Below are 16,472 nucleotides of genomic sequence, written 5' to 3'. Positions count from 1 at the left end.
AGATGTACAATTGTGCAATTATGGTCTTGGCAAAATTGACATTCCTTGAGCTGTCTTAGATACAGTCTGACTAGGAAGTACACTGGCTACGGCATTTTAAGATGGACAAACAGTACTATTGCTGATTTTTCAAGTGAAGGTATTTTAAGGGAGTATATGAGAAACACTCTTTTGGAGTTTAGCCGAGTTTGGCTAGGTGCCAGCCGAACTGAAGCATTGGAAGCCTTAAGACTAACCTCACTTTACTTGTATAGCCATCCGCCATAAAATGTTTTATACTTATAGATAAATGTCGCCATCTGCTGGTGATACACCTGCAACAACAGTTTGACAGTCAATTGAGTGATGACTCAGAAATGCCATCACAGTTTGGTTAATTGCATGATGAATGGTAAATGCACTCTTGCTTTTTATTTCTAAATGCAGACAGAAGGATGATGCGCTCCATTTGGAAGAATTCTGTAACTTCTTTCTCCGATCTTCAGGTTAGACAGTTTATTTTTCATGGGACTACATAACAGGGGATATATGTTATTATTTAGGCAACTAGGCAAGTAAGTTAAGAACAAATTCTTATTTACAATGACATCCTACCGGGGAACAATGGGTTAGCTGCCTTGTTTAGGAGCAGAACGACATATTTTTACCTTGTCAGTTCTGGGATTTGATCCAGCAACCTTTCGGTTACTGGCCCAACGATCTAACCACTAGGCTACCAGCCGCGCCAAATATGTAATGTAACACTTTACATTACATTACATACACTCATATTTCAGATGGAAAGATCTCACTCTCTGGAAACTTACTCTCCCTGATGTATTTTGGCGGAGCGTGTAGTCTGCGGGTGACGGGGGTCGACGGCCACTCCCTGGAGAGACCCCTGCCTACCCCGGGACTGGAGCCTGATACAGAGGAGGCCTCTGACGACCTCCGCCCTGGGCTCCACCTCCGCCCTGGGCTCCACCTCCGCCCTGGGCTCCACCTCCGCCCTGGGCTCCACCTCCGCCCTGGGCTCCACCTCTGCCCTGGGCTCCACCTCCGCCCTGGGCTCCACCTCCATGGACCTGAGGTGCAGGCCAGGGATCCGGCGCAGCCTGGTCCTGCATCCAGTACCCCATGCAGGCCCGCCTGTATGCCCTGTGTCCCTGCAACCCCCAGACTCCCACTGAGTCTGAGCAGGGCATTCTCAGTCAAGAGGTGGAGAATAAGGTGAAGTTCAGAGACAGGCACAAAGAGGCTCAAGAGGAGGAGGATACGGCAGCCCTGAGGTCTAAAGTCATATATACAATATGATTCCGACCGAGAGAGACTTCTCCAACTACGGTACACAAATGACTTTCCTTTGAATTGGAAAATTCTTCATCAAAAACTATATGCTATATCTCAAATTCACGAAAACTGTTTGCATACAGGAATCACACCTCCTAGGGGGGTTCTCCTTTATGGCCCCCCGGGAACAGGAAAGACTATGATTGGATGAGTCATAGCCAATGAGGTCGGGGCACATATGACCGTAATCAACCGTCCATAAATCATTAGCAAGTATGGTCATATTATTGCTACCTAATGAAATGTGGTTGGTTACCAAGTACAAGATTATGTATTGAGGGTTAGTGGTGCTTGTACATCCATATCAAGTGACCTTTGTTTATTTTGTTCTCATGTTCGACCTGTCTTTACAGATTTTATGGAGAAACAGAGGTCAGATTGAGGCAGATATTCACAGGAGCCTCTCAAAGGTAAATATTGAGAGAAAAAATACATATCAACCTTAGAAATGCAGACTGACATCCAAAATATCCCCCTCTCTCCTAGACATCCTTCAGACATTCTCCCTCTGTCTGCTGAGTGTCAGCTGAATCTTGGTTTTTGTTCTGTCAGCGAATCAGTCTAATGAGAAAAAGAGACCGCAGGCCCACGATCAGAGATGGCTCGACAGCCGCCCTCCACCCCTTTAGAGAACACAGGGAGCCTGGGAAACCCATCACCGATGGTGGCCATGACGTGCCAAATTGGCATCACGTTATGGCCAAGTATATCTTCATCTCCCCAGCCCAGCTCCTTGGTGCAGATGGTGCACTGAAGCAGCTGCTCTCCCTCCTGCTATCTGTTTTCCATACCGATGCTAAGTCTTGTTGTATAATCCAAGGTCACCAACCACCAAGGGCCTGCTGCTGTGGAATGTGGCGAAAGCACTTCCTGCTCCCAGAATTCTTGTCTCTCCACTCTCACTGTAGTTTATTTGTGTTTTGGTCCATGTGCTGGGCCTGTGGTATAGGGGGAGGTGGAAATAGCTTTATTTCTCAGCCGGACCACCCATTTTAGAACATAGTACAAGGAGCTCTGTTAGAGTATTAAAATTGTATTGCCAGATAATGCCTGATAGTTTCAGAAGATGTAAACCAGTAATTTATTAAGCCTTCAGACACATTTATTGTGTGGAAATGTCCTTTATGTTTGAGCTTTTGGTGTCGGGGTCATTGGTTAGGACTAAGATTATTGATTAATTTATTACACCTACATGCTCAAATTCAAGTACAGTCATACTACCTTAAAAGCATACTTGCTTCATCCTACTGTTCCAATTGCTCTCTTACATTAACACCCCTCATTTAGTGATTTAACGCTTGTTTTACCAGGGAAGTTGACTGAAAGTTGAGCGCACATTCTCATACCACTGTAACATTCCTAACTGTCCTGGTTTGTCTCTTCCTCCAGGAGGGCCACTCAGGCCAGCTGCTGATCCTAGGGGCCACCAACCGGCCCCACGCCCTGGACCCAGCTCTCTAAATCAAAATGTATTTGTCACATGCGCCGAATACAACAGGTGTAGACCTTAACGTGAAATGCTTACTTACAAGCCCTTAACCAACAATGCAGTTCAAGAAAGCGTTAAGAAAATATTTGCTAAGTAAAAAATTATTAAAAAGTTTCACAATAAAATAACAATAATGAGGCTATATCCAGGGGGTACTGGTGCCAAGTCAATGTGCGGGGTACAGGTTAGTCGAGGTAATTTGTACATGTAGGTATGAGCAAAGTGACTATGCATAGATAATAGGCAGCGCGTAGCAGCATTGAAAAAACAAATGGAAGGGGGAGGGTCAATGTAAATAGTTTGGGTGGACATTTAGTTCAGGTATGCTGTTGATTACTTGTTCAGCAGTCTCATGGCTTCGGGGTAGAAGCTGTTAAGGAGCCTTTTGGTCCTAGACTTGGCACTCCAGTGCCGCTTGCCGCTCTGGTACCGATTGCTGACCTTCCTCTGACACCGCCTAGTATAAAGGTCCTGGATGGCAGAAGCTTGGCCCCAGTGATGTACTGGGCCATACGCACTACCCTCTATAGCGCCTTACGGTCAGATACCGAGCAGTTTCCATGCCAGGCGGTGATGCAACCGGTCAGGATGCTCTCGATGGTGCAGCTGTAGAACTTTTTGAGGATTTGGGGACCCCTGCCAAATCTTTTCAGTCTCTTGAGGGGGAAAAGGTGTTGTTGTGCCCTCTTCACAACTGTCTTGGTGTGTTTGGACCATGATAGTTTGTAGGTGAATTGGACACCAAGGAACTTGAAACTCTCGACCCGATCCACTTCAGCCCCGACAATGTTAATGGTGGCCTGTTCAGCCCTCCTTTTCCTGTAGTCCACGATCAGCTCATTTGTCTTGTTCACATTGAGAAAGAGGTTGCTGTCCTGGCACCACACTGCCAGGTCTGATCGTTGTCGGTGATCACGCCTACTCCCACGGTTGTCGTCAGAAAACGTAATGATGGTGTTGGAGTCGTGTTTGGCCACGCAGTCGTGGGTGAGCAGGGAGTACAGGAGGGGACTAAGCACGCGCTTCTGAGGGGCCTCAGTGTTGAGGATCAGCGTGGCAGATGTGTTGTTGCCTACCCCACTCCATGTTGTGGTTTATTTAGAGCTTGATTACTGCGAAGCCTACGAGACAGAGTGCCTCACCTCACCAACCCTCTGAGACTCCTGACCTAAGGAAGTGGGCTTGTACTTTGGCTTGTGGGTCCCATTGAGAAAAACCTTCTTTAAAGTAAAACCCAAACCATTTACTTGTTGTGAAATTCCTCATGGCCCATACAGCCTTAACCCTGCAACCCAATCCCCCTAACCGGAAAACAGTGTCAGGAAACCAGGATGTTGGGGTGTTTCTGTGGTGGTCAGTTGTGTGTGTGTGTGTGTGTGTGTGTGTGCAAGACGCTGAGAGCCTCCTGGGTGGTCCCGGGGATGTGGCATATTGCATTTCCAGAGGAGGCTACTACCTCGGCTCGCAGGATTGCTCTGGCAAAGAGCGTGATTTACCGTCTGTAGATGCCAGACATGACTGGCAGTGTTTTCAGAGAAAACCCCTGGAGGGAAGAGACCCCCCTCTGTCCAATCCCGAAACACAAAGCTCAAGACAAACACAGAACCTCACGTGCGCCACAGGAAAAAACGAGAAGATTGGAGCTCTTTGCCGTGTCTGACCATGTCATGGCTCAGTTAATAGCTCCATACTTACCAGTAATGCTATTTCATACAATTGGTCAAATGAACCCATTCTTCTGTCCTATAAAAAGGGTTAACACTACTGTATTGTACTAAGGGGGGACAACTGTAGGATGTTTGTGTGTTTCCGCACGTACAATGTAATAACAACGTCATGGAGATGGCCATACACAACCTTGTGGTCTTTGTTGAGTTGAGGGACAGACCCCTAGCAGACCCCTAGCAGACCCTGTCCATCCATCACCATGTTGATGTGTTTTTTCCTCTACTGCCGTCATGAAAACATCTCAAGGAACCCCAGTTGTTTCCCCCAATTCCCTGTCCTCTTCTGGTAACAATGACCTGCAAGGGGGAACGTGCCTCGCTGCAGCCCCTCTTCCTGTAAAGATGGGGGGAGCAGCGAGGGTGTCACACACACGACCGGACCCCCCCACACACACACACACATCCAATACAATGGTGCCCTGCCAGACCCGGCTGCATAAGGCTATTTGTAACTTCTCTTCAGCTCCCTCCTCCCTCTCTGTCTCGCTCTCTCAACTCACTCACCCAGGACCTCTGCCTTGCTACCACACTTGTCTGCTTTCCTGAAGTGTCTTAGGCTATGTAATATCTCAGTGCAGTGATATCGTAGAATAGAAGTGGTATTTGAAGTCAACACAAGCTGTTATGCGCCATATTCACCGTGAGACTATGCTAGATTGCAGGATAGGTCAGCCTTCATTTGCAGCCTATGAGTAGAATTCATTAGTAGAACCAATTATATTCAGACTTACTCAATAGAAACCTCTAGTGAAATAGAAACCTCTAGTGAAATAGAAACCTCTAGTGAAATAGAAACCTCTAGTGAAATAGAAACCTCTAGTGAAATAGAAACCTCTAGTGGAGAACATTAGAACATAATACTTAGTTGAACATCTTCAGTGCAGTGTGCCTCAAATGGCAGCCCAAGGGACAAATTTTGCCCGCAGTTGAATTGTCAGACATGAAAGACTAAAAACACCAGCAAATCGGCTCCAAGTGATTTTAGTTTTGGAAATCTGCGCCAAAGAATTCAAACGCAGTAGAGAGAGACGCGATCGTATACAAATGTAAGCAAGGTTCAAAATGATTGTTTCAGTCAAGTATTATGTCTGTCTGGTTTCTGGCAGTCAATTTTTCAGTCAATAAATGATTTCTAATTATGTTCTGTCCCCCTGAACTTCCCCTCAAGAAAGCGGCAGCCCATGGCTGAATCTAGTCGATGGGCGACGTTACAATATTTCTAAAATCCTACAGTAGTCTTTTTCCCTCTCTGTCTTGGGCCATAATTACATTTCACAATGAATAACATATAAATGGAGAAATCAATGATGGTGAAGAGTTAGTCATATAAACCTCATGAAGAACAATTGAAAGGTGGCCTATTGATTTGAACTGACGTTTTGGTAAATCAATCTCTATTGTAGCCATCTATGATTTCCACTGTTTTGAATGGAGATCAGTCAGCTTTTCTGTCATGCCCCCTCTCCCAGGGGGTCTTTGTTGTCGTCGTGTTGGTGAACTGATCCAGGTTGTGGCAGATGATTCATTTCTTCAGTCTAAACCGTGTCGGTTGTTGTGTGCCACATGTGGACCCACTACAAAGCCTTCTAAACAGGGAACCCCTTTGGTAGGAGAATAGGAGCCATGTACTGTGCTTAGACTATTGGTTGTTAAGTATAACATATTTATTAAAAAAACCTATTGCCATGTTTAAACTATATGCTTTTGTTTGTCCAAAAAGTAGTTGAATCACGTTTTGCGTTAGTTGATATATTGATTTGTTGTGCTACAAGTATTGTTTTTTTTAACTCGAGGCCTTCAGATTGAAACGTTGGAATTTATTATTTGAAGATTATTCATTGTAACCAGACAGTGACCTTGCTGAGGAGTTCTGGAAATCCGTTTTTGGAATGGCTATTACTTTATTGCGTAGGTATGAGGGGGAAAAAATGGCAGGGAGAAATGAGGTGAGTGTTCTGTTTGACATAACTTTTGCGGCAAAGACATGAATGAGACAAACCGTGCTAAATGCTAGATGTGTGTTTACAGAGGCAGCCTTCCATATAAAGCACTTTTCCTGACTCCCCTGTCCTTTTAAAGACACTTTTGGAATTTCAGGACAGGCTACATAAATATTGCCGGGTCAGTATGTGAAGTTTATTTTGGGGCTCTGTTTATAAAATCTGGAAATGTTCGCCGTGTACTCTTTAACCTTGGTCCTTACCTTCACCTAATGGCAGCATTCTCGCTCGCTCTTTTTTTAAGGGGGCTTTATTGGCATGGGAAACATATATTAACATTGCCAAAACAAGTGAAGTAGATAATATACAAAAGTGAAATAAATAACAAAAATGAACAATAAACATTACTCACAGAAGTTCCAAAATAATAAAGACATTACAAATCTCTATGTGTGTGTGTGTATATATACAGTGTTGTAACGATGTGCAAATGGTTAAAGTACAAAAGGGAAAATAAATAAATATGGGTAATATTTACAATAGTTTTTGTTCTTCACTGGTTGCCCTTTTCTTGTGGCAAAAGGTCACAAATATTGCTGCTGTGATGGTACACTGGTATTTCACCCAGCAGATATGGGAGTCTATCAAAATCGGGTTTGTTTTCGAATTCTTTGTGAATCTGTAATCTGAGGGAAATATGTGTCTCTAATATGGTCTGCCTACAGTGGCCTTTCTCAATAGTAAGGCTATGCTCACTGAGTCTGTCCTTAGTCAAAGCTTTCCTTAAGTTTGTGTCAGTCACAGTGGTCAGGTATTCTGCCACTGTAACCTCTGTTTAGGGCCAAATAGCATTCTAGTTTGCTCTGTTTTTTGTTCATTACTTGACACGTTGGAAATAATTATCTTTTTGTTTTCTCATAATTTGGTTGGGTCTAATTATGTTGCTGTCCTGGGGCACTGTGGGTTGTGTTTGTGAACAGAGCCCCAGTACCAGCTTGCTTAGGGGACTCTTCTCCAGGTTCTTCTCTTTGTAGGTCATGGCTTTATTATGGAAGGTTTGGGATTCGCCTCCTTTTTGGTGGTTGTAGAATTTAACGGCTCTTTTCTGGATTTTGATAATTAGCCGGGTATTGGCCTAATTCTGCTCTGCATGCATTATTTGGTGTTCTACGTTGTACACGTATATTTTTTTCAGAATTCTGCATGTAGTCTCAATTTGGTGTTTGTCGCATTTTGTGAATTCTTGGTTGGTGAGCGGACCCCAGACCTCACAGCCATAAAGGGCAATGGGTTCTATAACAGATTCAACTATTTTTAGCCAGATCCTAATTGCCACGTTGAATTTTATGTTCCCTTTGATGGCATAGAATGCCCTTCTTGCCTTGTCTCTCAGATTGTTCACAGTTACCTGTGGCGCTGATGTTTAGGCCAAGGTATGTATAGTTTTTTTGTGTGCTCTAGGGCAACAGTGTCAAGATGGAATTTGTATTTGTGGTCCTGGCGACTGGACGTTTTTTGGAACATTATTTTGGTCTTACTGAGATTTACCATCAGGACCCATGTCTGGCAGAATCTGTGCAGAATATCTAGGTGCTGCTGTAGGCCCTCCTTGGTTGGTGACAGAAGCACCAGATCACCAGCAAACAGTAGACATTTGACTTCAGATTCTAGTAGGGTGAGGCCGAGTGCTGCAGTCTTTTCTAGTGCCCTCGCCAATTCGTTGATGTATATGTTGAAGAGGGTGGGGCTTAAGCTGCATCCCTGTCTCACCCCACGGCCCTGTGGGAAGAAATCATCTGTGTGTTTTTTGCCTGTTTTAACTCAACACTTGTTGTTTGTGTACATGGATTTTATAATGTCGTATGTTTTTCCCCCAACACCACTTTCCATCAATTTGTATAGCAGACCCTCATGCCGAATTGAGTCGAAGGCTTTTTTGAAATCAACAAAGCATGAGAAGACTTTGCCTTTGTTTTGGTTTGTTTGTTTGTCAATTAGGGTGTGCAGGGTGAATATGTGGTCTGTTGTACGGTAATTTGGTAAAAATCCAATTTGACATTTGCTCAGTACATTGTTTTCACTGAGGAAATGTATGAGTCTGCTGTTAATGATAATACAGAAGATTTTCCCAAGGTTGCTGTTGACGCATATCCCGCGGTAGTTATTGGGTTCAAATTTGTCTTCTCTCTCTCTGAGAGACAGACCATTTTTCTATATCTCTTTCTCAGACAGAGACAGCGAGAGAGACGGAGAAAGAGAGACACACAGTCTTTGTGTCTGTCTTTCTCTTTCTCTCAGTAGTAGAAATGTAATAAATATGGAAAATGAAACTTTAACTAACTTATAGCTAAATAACAGTCATCTTCACCATTACATCAGTACTACAACTACCATCATCACTACTACTACTACCACCACCATCACTAAACTGCTATCATTACCATTACCACCCATACCACTACTATTTGGAATGATAAACAACAATAATAATATTAATAATAAGGATGTTTCTGCTTACTATGCAGATGTTATTATTCAGTGTCCCTCAGGCTATGGCAGGCAAATACATATTTGGCTGCAAGAGGAGCCATTGCTCCTGCAAGAGAGCCCATGAGTATTTTTAGTTTTTCCTCTGGGTTTACTAAGTGAAAATTTGGAATAAATGTAGCCATTTCTGTGAATAATGAATCTCTTTGTGAGGAATATTTTTCACAGTAATGGAGAAAGTGCATCTCTGTCTCTACCTCCCCTATCATGCAGTGACCACACGCTCCTCTTTGGGTAGCCATGTCTTTTTATGTCTGCCGGATTCTATTGCCAATTGGTGGTCACTCAGCCTGTACTTGGTAAGAATCTGTCTCTGCTTCGTATCTCTAACAGTAGAGATAATCAGCCAATTCATATTCTCTGTTTAGGGTCAGACAGCAATTTAGTCGGCTTTGGGATTTTGTTTAGTTTTTCCAATGTTGTAAATATGAGTCCTTTGATTGGTTCATGATTTTGTTTATTGGAATTCTTTCTTTTGAAGCAGAGCTGGTGTCAGCTTGGTTGGTTAGGTCCAACACCAGCTGACTGAGAGGGCTCGATTCTGGGCTCAGCTCTTGGGTTTGAAGTGCTTTAAATTGCAGACTTGAATTTAGATGTAGCCAAAAGTTTAATGATCTTTTCTGCATTTTCATTACTACTGGAAAGCAGCCCAATTCTGCCCTACATTCATTAGTTGGTGTATTTCTCTGGACTTGTAGAATGTGTTTTTCCCACATTTTAAAGTCCAGTTTATTGAGTGGCCCCCAAACCTCACTTCTGTAAAGAGCTATTGGTAAGATTACACTCAAATATTTTGGTCCAAATTCTAATTGGGATGTTGATTTAGAATCATTTCATTTTTATTTCAAACAATGCTCTGCAGGCTTTTTCTTTGAGTGCATTCACTGCCATATTAAAGTTTCCCGATGCAGATATGGTCAGACCAAGGTAGGTGTCATTTTCTGTGTGTTCAATTATGTTGTTGTTCAGGGTGAATTTATATTTGTGCTTCTGACATGTTTGTTTTTTTAGGAAAATCATGATTTTCGTTTTTTGGAAATTTACTGCCAGGGCCAAATTATGGCAATACTGCTCTAGAATATTAATGTTCTGTTGAAGACCTTCTTTGGTTGGTACCAAGTCATCAGCATATAGCAGGTATTTCACCTCTGTGTCAAATAGTATGAGTCCTGGTGCTGGAGAATGGTCCAACATGTCTGCTAATTCATTGTTATAAATGTTGAAAACCTGCAGCCTTGTCTCACACCTCGACGTTGTGAAAAGAATTCTGTTCTTTGGTTTTTTATTTTTATTGCCGACTTGTTTTCTTTGTACATACATTTTTAAGTCATACACCTGACCACCAAGCCCACTATGGAGCATTTTGTAGAATAGCCCTTCGTGCCAAATAGAATCAAATGCTTTTTCAAAGTCAATAAAGCAAGCAAATATTTTGCCCTCTTTTTTTTTGGTGGACGTGTTTATTAATTAGTGTGTGTAAGGTGTATATATGGTCAGTAGTGTGATGGTGTTTATTAATTAGTGTGTGTAAGGTGTATATATGGTCAGTAGTGTGATGGTGTTTATTAATTAGTGTGTGTAAGGTGTATATATGGTCAGTAGTGTGATGGTGTTTATTAATTAGTGTGTGTAAGGTGTATATATGGTCAGTAGTGTGATGGTGGTTATTAATTAGTCTGTGTAAGGTGTATATATGGTCAGTAGTGTGATGGTGGTTATTAATTAGTCTGTGTAAGGTGTATATATGGTCAGTAGTGTGATGGTGTTTATTAATTAGTCTGTAAGGTGTATATATGGTCAGTAGTGCGATGGTGTTTATTAATTAGTGTGTGTAAGGTGTATATATGGTCAGTAGTGTGATGGTGGTTATTAATTAGTCTGTGTAAGGTGTATATATGGTCAGTAGTGTGATGGTGTTTATTAATTAGTCTGTAAGGTGTATATATGGTCAGTAGTGCGATGGTGTTTATTAATTAGTGTGTGTAAGGTGTATATATGGTCAGTAGTGCGATGGTTAGGGAGAAAGCCAATTTGACATGTAATAAGTATATTGGTTTTCTTGAAGAAAGGAAAATGCTACAGAAAACCTTTCCCAAGTTGCTGTTTAATGCAAGTTCCTCTGTAATTATTAGGGTCTGATTTGTCTCCACTTTTGTGGATAAGGGAGATGAGCCCCTGGTTCCAGACATCGGGGAAGCAGCCAGAAGTTAAAACCATGTTGAACAATTTAAGTGCAGCATTTTGCAACTCAGGTGTGCTGTTTTTCAGCATTTCATTTCTGATGTTATCTAGACCACAAGACTTCTTTGATTTTATAGATTTGAGTTTTTCATTTAGTTCTTGTTGAGTTATTGGGTAATCTAATGGATTTTGGTTGTTTTTAATGACTGATTCAAGGATGTTCAATTTTTCTTTAATTTCTAATTGGTTTTGTTGTAAGTCTTTTTGTGGAATGTTTTTGTTTAGATTATCAAAATAAGTTTTCCAAATTCCTTCATCTTGTATGGCTAATTCTTGTGGCTTTGTCGTGCTTAAATTGTTCCACATGTCCCAGAACTGATTTTGGTCAATTGCGTTTTCAATTTCACCAAGTGTCTTGTTAGTACACTCCTCAAAAAAATAAAGGGAACACTAAAATAACACATCCTAGATCTGAATTAATGAAATATTCTTAAATACTTTTTTCTTTACATAGTTGAATGTGCTGACAACAAAATCACACAAATTATCAATAGAAATCAAAGGTATCAACCCATGGAGGTCTGGATTTGGTGTCACACTCAAAATTAAAGTGGAAAACCACACTACAGGCTGATCCATCTTTGATGTAATGTCCTTAAAACAAGTCAAAATGAGGCTCAGTAGTGTGTGTGGCCTCCACGTGCCTGTATGACCTCCCTACAACGCCTGGGCATGCTCCTGATGAGGTGGCGGATGGTCTCCTGAGGGATCTCCTCCCAGACCTGGACTAAAGCATCCGCCAACTCCTGGACAGTCTGTGGTGCAACATGGCGTTGGTGGATGGAGCGAGACAGGATGTCCCAGATGTGCTCAATTGGATTCAGGTCTGGGGAACGGGCGGGCCAGTCCATAGCATCAATGCCTTCCTCTTGCAGGAACTGCTGACACACTCCAGCCACATGAGGTCTAGCATTGTCTTGCATTAGGAGGAACCCAGGGCCAACCACACCAGCATATGGTCTCACAAGGGGTCTGAGGATCTCATCTCGGTACCTAATGGCAGTCAGGCTACCTCTGGCGAGCACATGGAGGGCTGTGCGGCCCCCAAAGAAATGCCACCCCACACCATGACTGACCCACCACCAAACCGGTCATGCTGGAGGATGTTGCAGGCAGCAGAACGTTCTCCACGGCATCTCCAGACTGTCACGTCTGTCACATGTGCTCAGTGTGAACCTGCTTTCATCTGTGAAGAGCACAGGGCGCCAGTGGCGAATTTGCCAATCTTGGTGTTCTCTGGCAAATGCCAAACGTCCTGCACGGTGTTGGGCTGTAAGCACAACCCCCACCTGTGGACATTGGGCCCTCATACCACCCTCATGGAGTCTGTTTCTGACCGTTTGAGCAGACACATGCACATTTGTGGCCTGCTGGAGGTCATTTTGTAGGGCTCTGGCAGTGCTCCTCCTTGCACAAAGGCGTAGGTAGCGGTCCTGCTGCTGGGTTGTTGCCCTCCTACGGCCTCCTCCACGTCTCCTGATGTACTGGCCTGTCTCCTGGTAGCGCCTCCATGCTCTGGACATTACGCTGACAGACACAGCAAACCTTGCCACATCTCGCATTGATGTACCATCCTGGATGAGATGCACTCCCTGAGCCACTTGTGTGGGTTGTAGACTCCGTCTCATGCCTCCGCTAGTGAAAGCATCGCCAGCATTCAAAAGTGACCAAAACATCAGCCAGGAAGCATAGGAACTGAGAAGTGGTCTGTGGTCACCACCTGCAGAACCACTCCTTTATTGGGGGTGTCTTGCTAATTGCCTATAATTTCCACCTGTTGTCTATTCCATTTGCAGAACAGCATGTGAAATTTGTTGTCAATCAGTGTTGCTTCCTAAGTGGACAGTTTGATTTCACAGAAGTGTGATTGACTTGGAGTTACATTGTGTTGTTTAAGTGTTCCCTTTATGTTTTTAAGCAGTGTATAATTCAACTTCTTGCATTTTAGTGTATGTTTATACTGTTTCAGAGTTTCAAAGTATTCATTTCGTAGATTTGGCTGTTTTGCTGCTTATGTTTTTCAGTTGTCATTAGGTGTTTTCTAATTGTTTTACATTCATTATCAAACCATTTTTCAGAAACATTTAGTTTTTTGTTTCTGATGTTGCATTTCTTTAGTTTTCTAAAATGCTTTTGATGCTGCTTTTTGGAATATGAAAAACTGTATCATTTTATTTGAGATCAATGTTTCAATGAATCTCTGCACTGTTTGGAGCCCATCTGTACAGTTGGTTTATGTTTTAGAGTTCATTGGGCTGTTTTTTCGAATGAATATTGCCGGTTAATTTCTTCAGAAACATGTTGATCTGACTGTGATCTGACAATGGTGTCTGTGGTCTGACAGTGAATGCACTAATGGAGGAGGGGTCAATGTCAGTGATGGCATAATCAACTACACTTGTCCCAAGAGCTGAGCAGTAAGTAAACTGACCTAAAGAGTCCCCTCTGATTCTACCATTAAGCATGCACAGGACTAAGGCTCGACAGAGATGCACTATTTTTGTTCAGTATTTGGTCAGGACTGTTTCTATTATTTATAATAGGGCTACGGTACAAGGAGGGGTGTCTAAATATTTGGTGGTTACCTCCCGCATCAGTGTAGTCAGGCTCAGAACCTGTTCTTGCATTGAAATCTCCACAAAGAAGCACTTTACCCTCTGCCTGAAATGTAACGATTTCTGTATGGAGATTGTCAAAACACTGATCATCATAATATGATGAATCTGGAGGAGGAGCATAAGCTGCACATATGCAGCATAAGCTGCACACTCTCTCTCTCTGTCCATCTCTCACTCTCTCTCTCTCTGTCCATCTCTCACTCTCTCTCTGTCCATCTCTCACTCTCTCTCTCTCTCTGTCCATCTCTCTCTCTGTCCATCTCTCACTCTCTCTGTCTCTGTCCATCTCTCACTCTCTCTGTCATCTCTCACTCTCTCTCTCTCTGTCCATCTCTCACTCTCTCTCTCTCTGTCCATCTCTCACTCTCTCTCTCTCTGTCCATCTCTCACTCTCTCTCTCTCTCTCTCTCTGTCCATCTCTCACTCTCTCTCTGTCCATCTCTCACTCTCTCTCTCTCTGTCCATCTCTCTCTCTCTCTCTCTCTGTCCATCTCTCTCTCTCTCTCTCTCTCTCTGTCCATCTCTCACTCTCTCTCTCTCTCTGTCCATCTCATCTCTCTCTCTCTCTCTCTCCATCTCTCTCTCTCTCTCTCTCTCTCTGTCCATCTCTCACTCTCTCTCTGTCCATCTCTCACTCTCTCTCTCTCTCTCTGTCCATCTCTCTCTCTCTCTCTCTCTCTCTGTCCATCTCTCACTCTCTCTCTGTCCATCTCTCTCTCTCTCTCTCTCTCTCTCTGTCCATCTCTCTCTCTCTCTCTGTCCATCTCTCACTCTCTCTTTCTCTCTGTCCATCTCTCTCTCTCTCTCTCTCTGTCCATCTCTCACTCTCTCTCTCTCTCTGTCCATCTCTCACTCGCTCTCTCTCTGTCCATCTCTCACTCTCTCTCTCTCTGTCCATCTCTCACTCTCTCTCTCTGTCCATCTCTCACTCTCTCTCTCTGTCCTTCTCACTCTCTCTCTCTGTCCATCTCTCACTCTCTCTCTCTGTCCATCTCTCACTCTCTCTCTCTGTCTTTCTCACTCTCTCTCTCTGTCCATCTCTCACTCGCTCTCTCTCTGTCCATCTCTCACTCGCTCTCTCTCTGTCCATCTCTCACTCTCTCTCTCTGTCCATCTCTCACTCTCTCTCTCTCTGTCCATCTCTCACTCGCTCTCTCTCTGTCCATCTTTCTCTCTCTCTCTCTTTCTGTCCATCTTTCTCTCTCTCTCTCTCTCTTTCTGTCCATCTTTCTCTCTTTCTGTCCATCTTTCTCTCGCTCTCTCTGTCCCTCTCGCTCTCTCTGTCTCTCTGTCTTTCTCTCTCTCTCTCTCGCTGTCCGTCTTTCTCTCCCTCTCTCTCGCTGTCCGTCTTTCTCTCTCTCGCTGTCCGTCTTTCTCTCCCTCTCTCTCGCTGTCCGTCTTTCTCTCTCTCGCTGTCCGTCTTTCTCTCTCTCGCTGTCCGTCTTTCTCTCTCTCTGTCCGTCTTTCTCTCTCTCGCTGTCCGTCTTTCTCTCTCTCTCTCGCTGTCCGTCTTTCTCTCTCTGTCTCTGTCCATCTCTCTCTGTCCGTCTGTCTGTCCATCTCTCTCTCTCTCTAGCGTTCTCTCTCTGTGTCCATCTCTCTCTCTAGTTTCTCTCTGTGTCCATCTCTCTCTCTCTAGCTTTCTCTCTCTGTGTCCATGTCTCTCTCTCTCTCTCTCTGCTCTCTCTGTGTCCATCTCTCTCTCTCTAGCTTTCTCTCTCTGTGTCCATCTCTCTTTCTAGCTTTCTCTGTCCGTCTACCTCTCTCTGTCCATCTTTCTCTCTCTCTCTTTCTGTCCATCTTTCTCTCTCTCGGTCCATCTCTCTCTCTCTGTCCATCTTTCTCTCGCTCTCTCTGTCCCTCTCACTCTCTCTCTCTGTCCATCTTTCTCTCTCTCGGTCCATCTCTCTCTCTCTCGCTGTCTGTCTTTCTCTCTCTCTCTCTGTCCATCTCTCTCTCTCTCTCTGTCCATCTTTCTCTCTCTCGGTCCATCTCTCTCTCTCGCTGTCTGTCTTTCTCTCTCTCTCTCTCTCTCCATCTCTCTCTCTCTCTCTCTCTCTCTCTCTCTGTCCATCTCTCTCTCTCTCTCTGTCCATCTCTCTCTCTCTCTCTCTCTCTCTCTGTCCATCTCTCTCTCTATCTCTCTGTCCATCTCTCTCTCTCTGTCCATCTCTCTCTCTCTGTCCATCTCTCTCTCTCTTTCCCTCTCTCTCTCTCTCTCTCTCTTTCCCTCTCTCTCTCTCTCTCTGTCCCTCTCTCGCTCTCTCTCTCTCTCTCTCTCTCTCTCTGTCCATCTCTCTCTCTCTCTCTGTCCATCTCTCTCTCTCTCTGTCCATCTCTCTCTCTCTCTCTCTCTGTCCATCTCTCTCTCTCTCTCTCTCTGTCCCTCTCTCTCTCTCTCTGTCCATCTCTCTCTCTCTCTCTGTCCATCTCTCTCTCTCTCTCTCTGTCCCTCTCTCTCTCTCTCTCTGTCCATCTCTCTCTCTCTCTCTGTCTCTCTCTCTCTCTCTCTCTCTCATGTCCTCTCTCTCTCTCTGTCCATCTCTCTCTCTCTATCTCTCTGTCTCTCTCTCTGTCTCTC

At 43.9% G+C, this 16,472-nt stretch overlaps 1 long non-coding RNA gene across 2 annotated transcripts in view; it reads left to right on the top strand.

Moving 5' to 3' along the window:
* The window catches only part of LOC112244667, a 48,303-nt gene that overhangs the window by 1,729 nt on the left and 30,102 nt on the right, over positions 1-16,472 (top strand). Inside the window, exon 4 of one of the 2 annotated variants that reach the window (XR_002952622.2) lies at positions 427-619. The exons of the other annotated variant lie outside the window; for it this stretch is intronic. This is a non-coding gene — a long non-coding RNA (uncharacterized LOC112244667). Of the gene's footprint in view, positions 1-426; positions 620-16,472 lie in introns of those variants that run through there. 2 annotated transcript variants of the gene reach the window in all.

This window comes from Oncorhynchus tshawytscha, linkage group LG21 (genome assembly GCF_018296145.1).
Source record: "Oncorhynchus tshawytscha isolate Ot180627B linkage group LG21, Otsh_v2.0, whole genome shotgun sequence".
NCBI classification, from domain to species: domain Eukaryota; kingdom Metazoa; phylum Chordata; class Actinopteri; order Salmoniformes; family Salmonidae; genus Oncorhynchus; species Oncorhynchus tshawytscha.
This window is presented reverse-complemented; position numbering and strand designations above follow the sequence as displayed.